General features: G+C 44.2%; 1 long non-coding RNA gene across 1 annotated transcript; it reads right to left on the bottom strand.

Moving 5' to 3' along the window:
- Positions 1 to 369: 369 nt before the first annotated feature.
- LOC137858707 (uncharacterized) lies at positions 370 to 1,722 on the bottom strand. Its single transcript, XR_011097935.1, has 2 exons — positions 1,473 to 1,722; positions 370 to 1,089 (listed from the first exon to the last, which is right to left on the bottom strand). It is a non-coding gene; the product is annotated as an uncharacterized lncRNA (long non-coding RNA).
- Between the last annotated feature and the right edge of the window lie 16,622 nt (positions 1,723 to 18,344).

The raw sequence follows: 18,344 nt of genomic DNA, 5'->3' as shown, positions 1-18,344 counted from the left end.
ATGGTGGGGCCTATGTGGCCACAACTTTTGTTTCCTGAGGCAGCCATATTTGTGTACTCTCACATGTGTGGCCTGAAAGCCCAAGTGAGAACATGGGGATAAATTTGGTGACTGCTGAAGTTAACCAGTGGGGAAAGGAAAAGGCATTCTGCCTTGCTTTTTAAAAAGCTTTGGCCTCCTGGCTCTGCTGACCCCTGCCATACTTGCAGAAGAGGCATGCCTGTTGCCAAATAAATATGCACACTTCTCTGTCATTGATCAAAAACACGTGTCCCCCTCCTGAGCACCTTGCTTAGCAGCACAACCTACCGACAGCCTGCTCAGGAGGACACCTTGCTCTGCAGCTGTTTAAATGAACAAATTAACTCCACAGGTTTGGTAACAAAGGCAGGGAGGAGAGTTTTATGTTACTGGCCTCCTCAGCTTAGCTTGGGTGCTTGGACATCGGGAACCCAAGCCTTCCAGTTAGGCCCTGCTTACTGGTTTCTGGAGGACACAGTGTCTCTCTATGGACAACACAGGCCACTTCATGATACCAGCATTAAATGATGGCTGAAGATCGGTGGTGGGATTGTTCCACAGAGTCCACAAGTAAGTGCTCAATCTATTCCAGGATCGTTTGGAGAGTGGGTTAAGGCAGCTGCTGGGTTAAGGATGTCCTTGCTCATGCGAAGTCATGACAGAGTAGCTGTTCTGCTTCATGATGGTAGCAAATGTGCCCCCAAATTATCTGGGGGTTGTCTATCAATGTTCACAGTGGATAATTGTCTGGCTTAAACTTGAAGACTGTCCATGATGGAGAGTTCACATGTGGGGATATGCAAGTTATTGCAGCAGTAGGAGCAGGGCTGGGGTGTTCTATTCCTGGTTTATATAACCCTGTGTGGACTGGAGCTGAACCCTAGTAATGGTCTCCAAGGTTTTCCAAGGCAAATTCAAGCAATTAGTTGACAGTCAGCATGGCAAGGAAGCAACTTAGCTTCCACCTAAACCCCAGCATGAATCACTTTTAACACCACAAGGACAAAGTGGCAACAAGCTGTTGACTCACTTCAGAATTCATTTGCCAGAAATGACTCAGCAAGCAACCTGTGAGAAAAAAAGAGCATTGATCCTCCCGTGTTGTTTCTGAGGCAGCACAATGCCCATCCTGCAGAGCAGAAGCCACAGGGAGCTGCATGGAGTCCGAGGGAGGGGAACCAGTGTGGTCCTGCCCAGCACACACAGCTCAGCAGGATCCTGCTGTGTCCTACATGTGTGATGCATTTTTTTTTTTTTTTCCACTTTCCAATTCTTGATACAACAGTTGAATTTTTGATCTAATTCTTATGATAATGGTCACATACTGGACAGCTACATAAGCAAAGCACTTGAGAAAACAACCCTTTTAATTCCTGGAAACCCCTACTTTAAGCAATGAAACATTTTTTTTCCTCTTCTTCAAACACCACCAAGTAGCATTAATCCATTACCTTTCAGGCTCCCACACCCACAGGTGATGCCTCTTTTCTCTGTCAGTGAAGAAGTCCTTAAAAAACACAGTTAAATGCAAAGCCAATGAGCCCAAGTGGTGCAAAGACAAGGAGCAGGAGCCCAAACTGAGAACAAGTCCCTCAGCAATGTCTGTGTTCATCAGGGCTCAGTGGCTATAGAGGAGAGTTAGCCCAATTGCCCAGGTCCACCAGGGCCTGTGGGAAGGGTCCATCAGCAGAAGGGAATGGCCATCAGGGGCCCTTTTAAACGGGCTTTTAAAATGAATCCCCATGACACTGCAGCATTGCAGAACTCAGATAACCCCAAATGGGCAGACTCGTGATAAAGTTATGACTGGTTGCCACCCATCCTGGTTGAATGAATATGGGGATATGTACGGAGAAGGCCTCAGGTGTGGAATAAGACATAATAAATATAAAAGGCATGCATTAAAAAAAAATAAAAATCTTATTTAACACTCAGTAAGCACAGGAAGAATGGCAAGACCTTAAACTCCATCATGTTTATCACTGCACTCATGTGCATCACTGAGTTAATAATTGACTTAAATATACAGATCCATTGTGACAGTACACGTGTTGCCTGCAGTGTCTATTCAGGGTGTGTCCCTATGCATAAGACAATTTTTAACTTGATTCTTTTTGTGGAGATTTATAGCTGGAGCCAGGATGGACAATTAAGTAAAAAATTAACAGGACATTTTGGTACAAGGACACTAAACTCCATCCCAGCATTGCTCTGAACCCCCAAGTCTGAGTCACATCCCTGGGGTCCCTTCTCAGCACCCTTGTCTGTCACCATCAACAGGTGCCAAGTGGGCTGAGGGCAGGGAAGCCTCTTGTTAGTAAGTTTTAGGGAAGAAAATGATGGACCTTAGTTAAGAATGACACTTCTCTCCCTACACTTGACACACGTGACTTTTTGGGGAGGTCTTGGAAGGAAGCCAGGGCTGGAAATCCCTTGTGATTGCAAACAAGCTGGCAGGTGCCCCTGGGAGTTCTAATTCAGGTTAGTTTAGGTTAAATCAGGTTGGTCTGTGCTGAGGTCAGCCTTGCTGCTATGGAGATAGAGCTCTCCCTGCACCAGGTCAGGACACCAGGCTTGGTAAACCCAGATGCCCTCCCTTCCTAGGTGGCTGCAGGGGCAGCAGTGCTGGGCCTCAGCCCAGGTGAGTGACTGAATCTGTGTGATGTTAACTGCTGGCGTGTATTGCACTTTGTGCTTGGCTTTACTATGCTCCTTGAAAGTCAGTCCCAGGTGTACTAGGGTCTCAGTGTGAAATTCCCTATTGCTTTCATTTTCTCCTAATTCTAGCAGCATTTTCTCTACCTCTCTTTTGCTCTCTCCTCTCATGTCCTTAGGGGTAGGCAGTGCCTGGTCTGTGCTGGCTGTCCTACAAGGATTTGGCTCCGTAGCAATTTGGGCTGCTTCCTTAGAAATTAAGTTAATGGCTTAGTTTGGAGAAGTTTTGTGATGGGATCGTCTAGTGATCCTGATAGCCCCCTTCGAGTGAATGATGTTCCACGTGCTCTTTCTGCCTTGTCCCTTGAGGGTCTGTGTGACCTGAAGTTTTGCCTATCTGGTTACATAAATGAGACAACTTCTGAGTGATTCAGAGCAAAACATGGTCACACCAGTGAATAGCTTCAGACCCCAAACCACAAAGCCAAAGTCTTGGGGGTATCCAGTGGCATTGCCTACTGCTCTGTGCTGTGTTGGCCCCTCCTGATGTGGTTCACCTGTGGGTCTTTGATCTATTACCAGCCCCATGCAAGTTGTGTGGTGCTTTGTAGTGGTGGGAAAGGCACGAAGATGAAATTAAACTAATTACAAGCTGGTGCACTTAATTGCTTCTGAAAACTGGCAATATGGATGAAACTTGCTCCCGGTCTTAGTATCAGGTTTCAGTGTTTTGCCAGATTGTATGACTGACGTCAACTTGTGATTGTGACAAAGGCTATAAAATCATAGACTTGTAAAATAATTTAGAGTGGAAGGAATCTCTGGAAGTGACCTGGTCCAGATGCTGCTGAAAGCAGGGCCAGTCCAGAAGCTGCTCAGCATCCTGCAGGGTCAGCAAGGGGAAGCCTGCGGCCAGCGCTAGCTAGGAAATCCACCCAGAGATCATAATACCCAATTTTTGCCTCAGATAATGTATTAATGCACCCACTAAGAAAAGCTTTTGTCTTTCCAGCATTGGGTGGGAGGAAAGTAAAACAACACAGGCATGCCAAGCCATAATTAGCTTTCAGTTCATCCATGAAGAATAACTATTTATAAAATGAATTGGGGACTATTTGTTTACTTAATAATTTTTCCCAGCAAATAAAAAAAAAAATAAAAAGTAACTTGACAACCACTTTCTACTAAGCCTGGCAGTTCTTTGTGGAGATATGGCTGCCAACTAATATTATAACTTGTCACAATGGAACCGAACACATATTAATTGCAAATGCAAATCTCCAGTTTAACTCATAGAGCTGCTTCACAGTGAGATGGGATTGTTGGTGCTCAGGTGGGTTTTAAGCTGGGGTGAAGCTGCAGTGTGGATTCATTCTGCCCTGCATGTGCTGTGGTGCAAGGTAGTGCCTGCTGTGTTTTGAGCAACCCATGCTATGAGTACTTGAAGTGTTTAAGCTAGGATCTTGTGCAATCTTGCATGTAAATTTCCAGCTCTGCTCACTTGCTTTGGTGTCCCATGTAACCCAGCTCTGAGGAGGTGCATTAATTCACCTTTTTGTGTATATGGTAAAACACACAGTCAAAGGAGAAATGGTAGCAGAGCTAGTGGATAAGAGAAACCAACACTTAAGTTACAGGCTTGAAGTTAATTAAAGTGCAAGACTTCTCTTTGGTGCGTTTTAATTTGAAGAGAGAGGCTACAATGGGCAGGACTCAGTCATAAAGTCATGGGGACTTCCAAGGAGCTGCATGCAGGAATAAACCTGAGCAGCTGTGTAAGAGTGAGGACTTAAATGTCCTTTAGGTATTCTGAGGTCTTTCAGATAGGAATCGCCTTGCTTCACCTTAGTCCAGAGGTCCTGAGCTAGTGCATTGAGCATCTGGTCCATTGACATAGAAATAATGGCAATGTCTTCTCTTCTGAAATGCTTAGTAAACAGCTTGTTTTCCAAAATGAGTAAATAATAGTGTTGTATAGCTTTTTTTTTTTTTTTCCCCTCTTGTGTCACCTTCACTGCTTCATTAGTATATGTTCTCGTGGAATTTCATTTTAAACTTCCCTCAAACAGTTTACCTGTCTGCTAGGGTTTTTGAGGAAGGAAAGGGTTTTGTTTCATATCTGGTAAGTCTGCCCCCCAGCCCTTGAGTAATCTATATTTAGGGTGAAAGTACTACTCCAAAACTGTGACTCAACCAACGGTAAACTTATGCTTGCTATTCAAAAATACTCCTGCCTCATGTCCAAGATGGGATGTTCTCACACAATTCACCAGATTTTTTTTTTCCCCTCGGCTAAGCATAATTTAATTCATTGTTCACCTCAGCAAATGAAGGGCAGCAGAGCAGGGTAGAACACCAATTGCCTAAGGTACATTTCTGATTATTAAGTAATTTAGCCTGTACGCTTTGTTCTCACTGCTTGGAGTATGCAAACTGTCTTCCTCAAAGGCCCCTGACCCAGTGGCTAGGCCGAAGCACCTCCTGGCATGCAGCAGCCGCAATGCCACAAGGCCTGGCCTAGGAAGGATGTATTTTCGGGCAGGGGTAGTGTTGTCTCTAGTGCCTTCAGCAAAGGAAGGGCACAGAAACAACAAGCATCGCTCATTTTGTTACTTAAGCTCTAGGCAATTTGGCCTGTCAGTCTCTTCCTGTCCCTTGCCTTTCTGCATGTCCTTGATCATGAAATGGCTCCTTTACTGCTCTACCACCAGATTGCTGTGTGATCTCTCCCTGTCTCTCAGGTTCTTCCCAAGAGCCTGGGGTGGCGAGGAAGTGCTCTTTCCCCTTGTTCAGTGGGGGAACCAGAATCCCAAAGAAGTTTAAGATTTAATTTTTCTAAATTCCTTGGCACCTGGCTTACCTCCATGTCGTTTGGTGCCTGGATACTACTGGGGATTTGGGGAGAAACACCTTACCCATGGGATGAAGCCTGTGGCAGAGCAGGCATTTGTCCACAGCCCCTTGAGTCCTAGCTAGTGCCCACAGTTCAGCTTAGGTCTTTCTGCCAGATTCAGCAACTCCTGATTCCCATGACAATAAATCACCAGTCTTGATTCCCTCAGCACTAAATACACAACAGCAGTTGGAGGCAAACGATATGGATGTCATAGATATGGCATAAGTAGAGGGGACTTCTTAAAGCCCAGTCCTGGATCAAGATTTTAAGCCTTTCCCATTGAGGAGGAATGAGATGAGTATGCAGGGTTGCCCTTGCATAATGTGGACTTTGCTGTGGCTGCACCTGGCTTTGTGCGGAAACCTTGCATAATTCTACTGGAGAAGGATTATGTTGGATACATCTGAGTGCCCCCTGGCTATGGTTGCAGCATCCCAGGGAACAGCTCTGTTGAGATTTCCTGGGAGATCTGTAAGGGTAACAGCAACTTGGCATTAAGTTTAAACCCCGACTTTACTAACTAGTCTATGACGTTTTATTTTTTATATCTTTTAATGGGGTGCCTTTGAGACAGCTTAGGAGGATGTTATGTCTGATGGGGGGAAATTTGCTATTGACAAGGCTGGGTTTTCTCACTGCATGAGGGGCAGCCTTACTTAGTGAAAATACCCTAGTTCTTGCAAAAGAAATCTTCCTCCCTACCTCTCCTCCACCTTTTCTCTTTTGTTTGAATGGAGGGTATTTCCACAGAAAAATTCTTATGGAAATTCAGTCAAAAGATGCAGAGTGCATGGCTGTGCAGTGTTTGATGTTCCCATGTACAGTAACCACAGGCATCACGTCGGTGGTGGTCAGTGAGATAACACAGACCTGGTCAGGGAGCACGCCCCACTGCTCAGAACAACATAGTCAGTGTATGTTCTTGAGCAAGGACTTCTTCTGTGGCATCATGTAGCAGGTGGTACCCAGTAGCATTCCTCTTTGAGGGGCTGCCTGAGCACTCTGATGCTCTTACGCAGATAGAAATGGTTCACAAGTGAGTAAGATATTTTCCTCAGGTAACTGAATGAGCTATTGGATTGACTTTGCTTAAAATCTGCAAAGTTAGTTGAGGTATATGCTGTCCTGAAGCAGGAAAGCTTGGATGTTTCTGTCAGCTTCCATAAGGGGTACTGGAGCAACACTCAGAGATGCTACCAAAGAGGAACTCCTGCTGCAGCAAATAGTGGGTGAAATTATCCAGGAGCATTTGCGTTTGTAGCAATTCTGCCTTGAAATCTATCGATCTTTCTTTGTGTGCGCTCCTTTTCCACCTAATTTGGCACAGCTCTAGTGCCACTTGGTTGCTGATATCACAATGCAGGGGTTGATAAGCACTTGCCAGCATTCAGAAACTTTCCATTCCCACACTTTACCAGCCCTGGCTGTTCCTCAAACCTGTCACTTGAAGCTGTTTGAGCCACAGAAGAACAATAGCAAGGGAGGGAGAAAGTGTTACTACTGATCTCTATCTGAGAGCCTCCTTTGGTGCAATTACTGACTGGGAAGATAAAAAGTGTGGTGGACAGAGAGTGAATTTGGATGACGGTCATGCATGAAGGTTAGTGCCCTGGAAGAGAAGCCGTACAAATACTGGCAGAGCACCAAGCAGCTATAGCGTATCACAGCACACAGCGTGGGCCCTCCACATGGGAAAAAGGAGCTGTAGACACCTGGAGCTCGGCTCGTGACACTTTTAGCCTGTCCCTCCCATGTCTCGAGTGGCTTTGCAAGCTTATGAACTGCCATGAGGTGAAGTCCACTTGTAGATCTTACTATGGGCCTCCTCTTCACTCTTAGCAGATAAGAGTAAGCCCTTCTCCTCCCTGCTCTTGCAAACGTGGGAGCATCACACTGTCTTGGTTAGGGTGTGGTCTGGCCAGACAGTCGCATGATTGATGTGAATATTTGCAGCCAAGCTTTTGTGTTGTCAAACACTCACCATCGATGCAACACCACTGACACTAAACACTTCTAGGTAAGATCAGAGAAAACTTGCCAAAGAGGCTTTCTCTTTTGTAGTGTGTGTGTGTATATATATATATGTATATATATATATTTATTTATTCTGTTTTCTTCTCCTTTCAGCTTTGTTGCACTTGGTTTGCCTTGCTCCCAGTGTTGATCATGCCCTGCTTGGCTCAGGATACCAGGTATCTGTGGGCTACCTGGCATGGGCTCTTGCACCAGGAGGAGTTTTGCTGCCACAGTGCCCTGGGACATATTCTTGCCCCATGTCTGGGGCAATATTCTTGCTCCAGTCTGGGCTGAGGTGTGCTGCCTGCGCTGTGTGCTGGTGCATGTGCAGGGACTGCTCTAGGTTACAAATAAAAGACTGGCTTTGACTCGGAGGCTTTCCTGATAGGACTCTTTACCTAGCTACAAAAATGGTTATATTGGCCCAGGACAATTTGTTTGAGGTGGCTGGGAAAATAAATGCATATTCAATTACAACTGTATCATCCTCGAATGAAAAATGTGTATCTTTGTCCAACTGAAGACATGAGCAGTCAGCAACAAAGCTGTGTTGCACTCTGAGGAGTTGGTGTAATTTTCCAGTGGAGTTTGAAAGAGGGGCCAGATCTCCACGTATCAGCCTTGACAGTATCTCCTTCAGCCTCTTGCAGTAATCCCTGTGATGGTTTAACTTCATCCCACTCTTACTGCACTACAACAACAAGGCTGTTACTGCTCTCTCAGCCCTGCTGCATCTTCCCATATCGCTTAGGGTATCTCTAATACAGCTGGTGGTTAAGCTATTTTGTGAAAGGGGTAGTTGAGCTTCTAGTTCTTGAACCTCATCAAGAGGATCACTTGGATTTATTTTATTTTATTTTTTGAAGCAGAATCAGTTGCCTGATTGGATTATTAATGTATAACTGAGGGAGTGGCAAACCACAACAGGAGGGCAAAGGATGCTGCAAAGAATAAGAGGAAGGCTCTGTAAATGCTTGAAGCCAGCCTGGCAGCTGAAGATTTTGTCTTCTGAAATGTTGGCCTCAGAAGCTTAAAACTGCACTGTTATATATGTCTGAGCCCCATGTGCTATTACAAATGTGCAGAACATGAGTGGAAACGGGCAGACCAGTGTCTGGCTCTGCAGGTCTTGGAGGTCAGAGCACTGATCAAGTTGTTCTGCTGCAGCTGATAACAAGAACAGAGAAAATCTATTTTTTCTTGCTACTTTATAAAGCATGTTGAGACTATTAACAGAAATATAGTGGATCCATTCAAAGTGGTGCTTGTCATAGCTTAATGAGTCTCATAATGGCTATTATAGGCCATGGTGTAATATAATTAGAGCTTGCTAGCATAGAAACTATCTGAAAACAAAGATCCAGGTATTTTTGCCATGATTGTGTATTCCTGAATGCTTTTTCCCCCTCTCTGACTTAACAAACAGTGCCCTATGGCATTTTAGAAGTCACAACAACGAATTTCTCAGAACAAGTATGAGTGAAAAAGGACTATCCATCTCTGTGACTAATAAGACTTGTAAATAGGAACTTCTTGTCTTCCCTCTGTGTCTTTTAATTAAAATGGGAACCTATCTTGTTCTTCAAATGTCAGAACAGAGAAACTAGGCTATACAAATCTTTAACGCTGACTTTGCAGAAGATTGTAAGGTTGGATCTGAAGTTTTACCATGTCCTGAATGAGATTCTTTTTTCTTCTTCATAAAGAAGTCGAAGCTTGCTAAGCAGACAGCATTTATCATTGCTCCAGTGCTATGGGATCTTTCTCCAAGAAGCATCTCTGTAAATTAAGCAGAGCAGAGAGCTGCTGCACACACTGCCCCGTACCAGAATGTATGCAAGACCAAGCTGCATCCTCCTAGTCCCTTTTCACCACAGGGGTGAAAAACACCACGCAACTGCTAGCTCAGCATTACACAACACAGCTGAGCACGGTGCTCCCAGCAGGAGTGGGGCTGGCTGGCTTCCTGCTCGCCCTCTGTTTCTGTTCAGAGGATTGCAGGACTGAGGTGCATCAAGCAGAAGAGCTGAGGGGTGGAGGTGGTCCTTTTGGCTTCCTCCTTTGTTGTTGTGCTGGCACAGGTGTCTATAGGCAAGGCAATAGACATCTGAAGAAACCATTGACTGCCCTTGCTGTCTCCTACTCCCTTCTTAACCTTGACTGTTTTTCTATAGTCTGTTTGTGTATGGGCATTGGAAACTGCTTGAGGTTTTGAATTAAGTCCTCGTCTAGGCATGAAGCAGTTAACGAGTATGGGCAACATTTAATAAATAAATAAATAAATAAAAATACAAGCCCACAGAGAAACAGAACAAAAGTCTATTGAGAGGCAGGCAGTAGCATGGATCCAGAGTGGCTTGTGGGCTTCCTGCTGCAAGTACAGAACAGCACAAGGTGGTGCAGCCCCAGCTCCTCATTCTTGCACTTCGAGAAATGTGAGCAGAGCTGTTACTGGCTATGCCCCATTATTCAAGCACCCAGTGAAGCCCTCCCTGTTTTCATGATTCCACTAAGTACCACCGCTCCTTAAAAGACAAACGAATTCATGCTCTCTTTTTCTTGTTTTCTCTTGAGAGGAAGCTGTAAAATGGTCAAAGCCCTCAGTGTCTCTTGATGACTTTGTGAGAGCCCTTGAAACATCACACTGCGTAAAGGTTTAGGATTGCTCAAACCAGGAAACCTCAAACACAGAGCTCTCATTTTTATCTGTAACAACAGACGCTGTGTCATTACCTTTTAAGAATAAAGCTGCAGAACTGCTTGCTGTGGATTTTTTTTTTTTTTAACCAAAAACAATGCATTAAAGAATTCAAATTAGTAAAGTTCATGGCGTGCATAGAATGGTCTTTTACCTGCAGTGACACACAAATGCTAGCACCACTAATTTTGCACAACTTCTTATGAGAGTCTTCTTCCATAAGGTTTGAATCAAAGCTGCCCTTTCAAGTTGAGTTATGACAGCATGAAGTTCTTTCTAGCAAGACAGCATGACCACGGGAGACTCAGTGCGTGTGCTTGTTAATCATCACAGCGTCACAGGTAGCCCTGCTGTGGCAAAACTGCTTTCACATGGCATTTGGCAGTGCGCAGATATGAACTGGGAGATGTGGTGACCTGGCCAAAGCGAAGAAATTGGTGCATAGACCAAATCCTTTCACTGCAGTATTTTTGAAAGGTATTAACAAGAAGGAAAAAAAAAATCAGTCCAGAGTGCCTGTCATTTTTCAAGGCAGCATGGACAGTCATTTTTTTTTTAATCCTGATTTCTGCATTCCCACTTGCTGCCTGTTTTGTGCAGCAAAATAGGAAGTCATCACCCTGCTGCTTTCTTCAGGAGATGTGGCTGATGCGTGGGAAGATAGACTCAGTTTGCTTTGAACTTGGTGTAGTGCGAACTTTCCTTTGATTTTACTATTTAATGTACTGACCATTTCTGATGAAAGAATGAACTAGCTTGCTCTAGCCTTCTCGGAGGTCTCTTTAACTCTTTAAGCCCAAATGCTGATTGCAGGGGCAATCCCTGTAAATTCTAAAAAAAAAAAAAAAAAAAAAAAAGAGAAGTGATGGGGAAACTGTAGGTTTTCAGAAATGAAGCAGAAAACAGGTAATCACATTGGATTTGGGTAATTGCCTCTCACACCTGAAAGACTTACCCTGATTTTCTTGTTGACATAAGAGTATTACTTGCTGAATGTAATGAATATTTTCCTGGAGGAGTATTCACTGTTCCTGGGGGTGTTCAAGGAAAGGTTGGACGTGGTGCTTAGGGACATGGTTTAGTGGGTGACATTGGTAGTAAGGGGATGGTTGGACCAGATGATCTTGGAGGTCTTCTCCAACCTTAATGATTCTGTGGTTCTGTGGAATGAGAATTGATTAGGAACCAGTTTTCACTAGGAGCGTGCTCTATCATTGAGCTCTTCAGTAAGGGGGGAAAAAAAGTAGTTTGAGTTATTCCGTGATGTCAAACTCAAAGCTGAAATCAAGACAAGCCAATCCAATAACTACTGACTATGAAATTGATGAAAGGTATGTGCTGTGGAGTGCGATGCTTTCAATATCGCAGGCCTTGCAGCATTTATATATGCTGTGGTTACTGTTAGACCACACATCTTAAAGCAAAATAGGTCATAAGTTGGTTTCATTCATATGCCACTTGACCTAAAGCAACTGGATTCCCTGAAAGAAAAGGAAGGTTTGTAGGTAGAAGGTAGGATAAAAGTAGACAAGGCAAGATTTGTCAGCTCGAGGCCACATCTTCTGTTAGACTGATTAGCACATCTGGAAAAAGTAGGTTGGCTTTCAGGAACAAAAGAACATCTTCAGGGATACTATCTTCCCGCTACAGATACTGCCTTGCCAGTGTCTTTTGACAATCCCAGCCACTGCTGTTTTCTCAAAGACAGTAATCAATTATCTTCAAGAGCTGCCCAAAATAGTTCTTGCATTTCCCATAATTTGCAACTCATAAAAAACCAAACAATATCACCTTTGGCTTGTGTCCAACAGCAATCCTGATAAGATTTCTCAGGAACCTAAACTGAACAAGCTAAAAGTCATTTCATTGACGCAGCTCAGCGGTATATCAAGATGTCACTTATGACGTAGTTGTTTACTTACTTTGACTCAGTCCAAAGACATAAATAATTGTAATGGATTATTCATTGTATTTTAAGGAAAAAAAAAAAAAAAAAAAAACACGTTCTAATCATACGTTTTAGGTTTCTTTCAGCATTCCACTCTTTGTAAGGTCTGGAAATAATTAAACCTACTAGACTCCAAAAGAAATGCATATCCAAAGGAGAAATCTCAAGATGGACTTCAAGTGTCTTATATTAAAGAGAGAGAAGGGTGAATAAATAACATTCTGAGATGAACTAACCTGGGGATCACTGTTTTGGGCCCTGGTTTTCTGTAGGTGATAGCTATTTGCAAGTGTCTGATGAGCACTGGATAACTGCGTGTACAGATATGGATCCAAATAGTTTCTGGGAGCAACGTCTGCTTAGAGGAGCACTGTGTAAGCTCTTCCTGACTCTTCAATGGATCTGTGTTTTAGGTCATGCCAATTTGTTCCTCTTTCCAGATCTCTGACATATCCATTGGGAAGGCTTGGTCCCTTACATCAGCAGGCAGCATCTTTGTTGTATAGTTCCCTTGTGGTGTTTCACACCTTGCTCAGTGAAAAAACTGTGCTGAGGCCTGAACTAAACTTGCAGGAGGAAAGAGCCCCTGTGTGAAGAGCTATTATAACTTCAACATCATTTCTGTAAGTCTGCTTTCATTAGAAGAAGTAGACCCAGGGTCTATGTAGTGCATGTCCCCCAAACTGCGGCATTAGAAATCTAACCTAAATACACCTTTCTAAACCTTTCTGAAACCATGTGGGCAAGACTTCTAAGCCTGTGCATTTCCAGGATTTTCCATCCATCTGAACTTGGATGAAAAACTCTAATTATCACATGGCTCCAAAAGTTCAGGACTGGAAACATTTGTACATCTCCAAGGCAGGAATTTCATTCTTGTGATGAACCAGGCTTTTAAGAATCCAGACAGGTTCCTGCTTGATATCTTAAGGCTCTAAAAAAAAAAAATGCTCAGGAGAAGGCATTTTTTCACTTGTCTTCTTCATTTCTGGCTGTATACCAAAGATATGCCTGTGTGGTTTCAGATCTGTCAGAGTCAGGATGGTATTTCAGTGGTGGATGAAACAACAACAAAAACAATCCCTAACATTCAAGAGAATGTTAGGGATTTCTGGATAAATTATATAGTAAACAAGGTGGTGGTTTACATGCTCTGAGCAGTGACATTTTTTTAGTAACTTTCAGTAATTTTTAATATATTTCCCATACAAAAATTCCTTCCATTGCAAGTGTTGACCTGATAAAAATCTGGGCTTAATATAAGTTGATCTTTCTATTTCACAACATCTAGCTCTTAAGAAGAAGAAGACATAGTGGTGACATGTAGAATGTACCATTTCTTCTTGGCAGAGGTGGGCATTTTACTTCCCAAAAATCAAAACAAGATTTATAACAAAATAAACATTTTATTGAAATGAATGGGAGGCGGAGGCTGGCCAAGATGAGTAATATGCTTATAATACCCCTCAAGCTCCTTCTCTGGCTGACTAGATTCATCCAGAGGAAGCTTCTTCAGCTCCAGCATCAACACACAGAAAAATTTTTGCAGTTACAGAAGTACCCCTTGCATTGAGCGTAAGCATGGCAAAATGATAAGAGTGGAAGAGGGTATTGGTGGGAACAAGGCAACCTGGAATTTTACCTGGTTTCACAATATTGGAAAAGCTGTGTGTGTGTTTTTTTATTATTTCCCCAAGGTAGGAGGATTTGCTGGAGATGCCATGCTGATGTGTGCTATTTATAGTTTTTTTTTCTTTTTTTTTTTTTTTTTTTTTTTTCCTCTGATGGGGGACAATGGGGAAGCCCTATTTCTTCCTCTGAGTCCTGTGTCAGAAGTAGCCCCTTTACTTTGTGCTACTGCAGTGAAAGCAGTGACAGCAGGAGGTGGAAGGACCCTGTGGATGAAGCAAGAGTTGGAGTTTGATAATTGCTTTGGGACCTGGTTGCAGGCTTTGGTTACTATATTTATTTCTTATTCACTGTTTGTTTCTTTGTTTGTTTGTTTTTCTTCTCTACCCTCCTTTTTTCTCTCTCCCCTTCTTCCCTTCCCCTCCCATTCTATTTTATCCTTTCCCCACCTCATGTCAAATTTTCTTAGATTGCAAATGTCAAGGGCTGTTTAGAGATAGAAACTCCCATTAAAGTTTCAACTCTTAAGTGCTGAGGATTTTAAGTATTAACGTGTTAGGGTTAATGCTTAAGCATTACTGTCTGGCAGTAATCCTCCTTAAAGACAAGCCTGAGCCTTGACCTTTATGAGACGATTTTTGGGACTGCAGTGCTGCAGGGCAAGCATCTGCATGCAGGGATCCAGGCTGGCCATGGGATGTGAGCAGGACTGGTGGTGAGCACAGTGTGGGGGACGGACAGACAGGTGACATGGGAGGCTGCCTGCATGCAAACTTGGGAAAAAGCTGCTTGTATGTTAGCAGAGTGGGCTGTGGATGGAGATGATCTTAAGCCCCAGCTGAAAAATACTTCAGACCCAAGGGGACTGCTTGGTGCCACTTGCTGCTTAGCTTGCTGCCAGTGTAATCAAGAGCCTTGCAAGTTGTTAAGGCCACTTCACATCTTGATTAGTCTGTCCTGTCACAACCCCAGTTGTTGCAGAAACATGTGGAAAAACAGAATTGGGTCATGCCTTCATCTGTGATCTCACCAGGCTTCTGCTCTTGGGTCTTTGATGTCTATCAGTCACTGTATTCAAGGACACAGATGCTTTGGCTTCTGAGCTGGAATCTCATCCCCTTCTACTCTGTGTGCAGGGGCCTCTCCTCTTTGCATCATCCTATAGGATTTTTGTGGTCCAAGTTGCTTGAAAAGAAGTGTGAAAGGAGCCAACCAACCCATTGCAGAGAAGCAGAGCGGTGTTACCCTTGCCTACTCCCCTCTTTTGGGTGCTCAGTGAACACAGTATGGTTTCCACAGGTGACATCTCAGGGGACTGGTCCTTTGTGGCTGACTGCAATGTCCTTGATGTTCATGTGGTTGATTGATGGGAGGTCTGCTGAACAGCAGCTTCCTCCCTGTGCTTCTGCAGAACTGTTACATTTCTGAAATGAAGTATGTTCTTTGCATGTCAAATGGCAATGGGCTGTTTTTGCAGCTCTCCTGGCAGCCCACAGGCTTGGCATATTGCACATAGAAGAGCCGCCAAGGTTACACACTTTAAAAAAATAAAAAATAAAAAAAATCCCTCATAGGCAACTGACAGAGTTAGGTGCCAGATTAATCAGGACTCCCCATTGTCTCTCTGAGACAAATGCTCAGATTAAATCTATTGTTGTTGGGCTTGATGGGACAAAGTGTTACTGAGTTACATCATAGCTATAATGTGGAAACTGGAACACAGCACAATTTATGAAGGAATGTTCCCTGGTATTGTTTAGAAATATCACCACAGAAGAAGTTTGTGGGAATGATTATTTGAAATCTGCTGGCCTAACAGCGGCTTGAGCCCAGCTTCAGGATGCCTAGCTAGGCTCTGCTCCCTGACTTAAGTGAACTGTTTAACCTTTGTGCCTCTGCTTCACCCTTTATTAACACTCATAGTAAAAATGCTCGTCTGCCTTCCAGCAGACATTTGTCAGTGTTTCTGACTGGCCCTGGCACACACGCCAATGCTTGTGTGGCAGACTTTCACCATGTGTGCTGGACTTGCTGGTTCCTCATCCTTCTCCTCTAACCTGGTCATCTCGTGCTCATCACTGTAGCATCTCAGGAGTGATTTTGTAGTGGCTGGTGGTCTGCTTCGGCGATGAGAGGTCACCTCCTGCACTGCCATGGGGCCTGGGGCCTCCAGGTGGGCTGGGGGCTGCTTCATCGTGTCCGTGGCTTCCTCAGGTTCCTCAGGGGTCTGCGCCTGGGCCAAAATATATACGGTGCTGTGTGTGAACAGGGGGCAGGGGCAGACCACAATCCAGGGCCATGTAGTGAGCACTGTGTGAAGACAGCTCGGCCCTACATGACAGGAGAAAGCATGCAAAGCGTGGGTTGTGCAAGAGGCAGCAGTAATGAGGCCTCAAAGAAGCTACTGCGGGATTTGAAAAAGGTGGGAATCAGACTGTCTCGTCTAGCCACCTTATGCGACTCCTAATAAAAGACATATATATCCATGAGAGACACTGTCTGCATGGGATTGTGTCCAGATTTTGCAGCTCGAGTCCATTTCCACCCAGGCTGAATCCTCCCTAATTTCTGGGAGTCCTTAGCTCACAGGGCTTGCAGATGTGGCAGAAGGCTGCACATAACTTGAGCAATCTCATGGTTGCTGGTATTAAGCTGAACTCTGAAACTCAGGGAGAGGGCCAGCAGCCTCTTTCTCACTGACAGTTACAGGACCGTGCAGCAAAACAACACAGTGCTTTGTATGTACGGAGCTCCCTCTGACATTTGGTGACTGTAAACAAAGCATCAAGATGTCTCTTCTGCTTCAGTTGTGAAGGGGGAGAACTATTCATTCTCTAAATTTCTTCCTTTAATTTTATGACAAGCTGAATTTTAAATTCTTATTGTCATGAGCAGCTACTTAAAATGATGACTTAGATTTGGATAACTTAAATCCATTAGAGATTTTTAAATCACGAGATTTCGTGAAGCAAATAAAAAATTTGCTACAGATGCATTGATGTGTTGCGCTGTGTGTTACGTTTATGGCTGCTGCTAAAATCCAGTTCTGTAGCCTGAAAGCTCAGCTCTCATCTCTGTAAAACGTTACAGAGTTAGGGGAAGCTGATGGGACAAAGGGCACAGGAGACTTGGAAAAAATCAGCGCCTGTAGGTATCTTAAATGTAGTTTGGGTGGGATTTAACGGGTCAGGTTTATCATGGCAGCGAATCATAGCCTCATCTAATTTCAGAAATTGTTTGAGATACTCCAGGCTCTGAGGAAAATCTTGAGGAAATCTCTGAGGAAATTTTGATACCAAAAATGCTCATCCTTTGTAGGACTTCCGTGACCTGGGTGAGTCACCTGCTCACTTGAGCAGGTGACTCACCCAGGTCGGCTGAATATGAGCCAGCAGTGTGCTCAGGTGGCCAAGAAGGCCAACGGCATCCTGGCTTGTATCAGAAACACTGTGACCAGCAGGGCTAGGGAGGTGATCGTCCCCCTGTACTCGGCTCTGGTGAGGCCGCACCTCGAGTACTGTGTTCAGTTTTGGGCCCCTTGCTACAAGAAGGACATCGAGGTGCTTGAGCGGGTCCAAAGAAGGGTGACGAAGCTGGTGAGGGGCCTGGAGAGCAAGTCCTATGAGGAGCGGCTGAAGGAGCTGGGCTTGTTCAGCCTAGAGAAGAGGAGGCTCAGGGGTGACCTTATCGCTCTGTATAAGTACATTAAAGGAGGCTGTAGCGAGGTGGGGGTTGGCCTGTTCTCCCACGTGCGTGGTGACAGGACGAGGGGGAATGGGCTAAAGTTACGCCAGGGGAGTTTTAGGTTAGATGTTAGGAAGAATTTCTTTACTGAAAGGGTTGTTAGGCACTGGAACGGGCTGCCCAGGGAGGTGGTGGAGTCACCATCCCTGGAAGTCTTCAAAAGACGTTTAGATGTAGAGCTTAGGGATATGGTTTAGTGGGTACTGTTAGTGTTAGGTTAGAGGTTGGACTCGATGATCTTGAGGTCTCTTCCAACCTAGAGATTCTGTGATTCTGTGAAGTGCCTTTCTTCATTCTTGTGCTGTTTAGGTGGAGGAAAGGGGCATGGACCTCAAAGGTGCCCTGGTTGCTGTATATGCTCAGGCTGTCTAATGCAGTCGGGCACTGCATTCAATTAAAGACAGCCATGTAGTGCTCCCCTCTTATGTATGCCTTTTTGTCCTGTGAAACATATAGGTGAAAAGTACTTGGATGTATTGTAACTTGTTAACTTGAAGGCCTCAAAACCACCATTTCCTCATTTACCAGATTTTATTCATGAAGAGAGTTATGATTGGGCACAATTTATCCTGGGAGAGGAGACTCCGGTTCAAAGATGCACAAATTATTTGCACAAAAGTAAGTTTTCTAGTTATATGAAAGCCCTGACATTCCAGAGGGAAGATTTTTTTTTTTTTTTAAGGCTTTTCTACTATAAAAGGCCAATGTAAACTTACAGGACTCCAGAACAGAAAAGA

This window comes from Anas acuta, chromosome 6 (genome assembly GCF_963932015.1).
Source record: "Anas acuta chromosome 6, bAnaAcu1.1, whole genome shotgun sequence".
In the NCBI taxonomy this organism is placed as follows: domain Eukaryota; kingdom Metazoa; phylum Chordata; class Aves; order Anseriformes; family Anatidae; genus Anas; species Anas acuta.
Note: the sequence above shows the minus strand (reverse complement) of the source record. Positions and strands in the feature narration are given on the sequence as shown.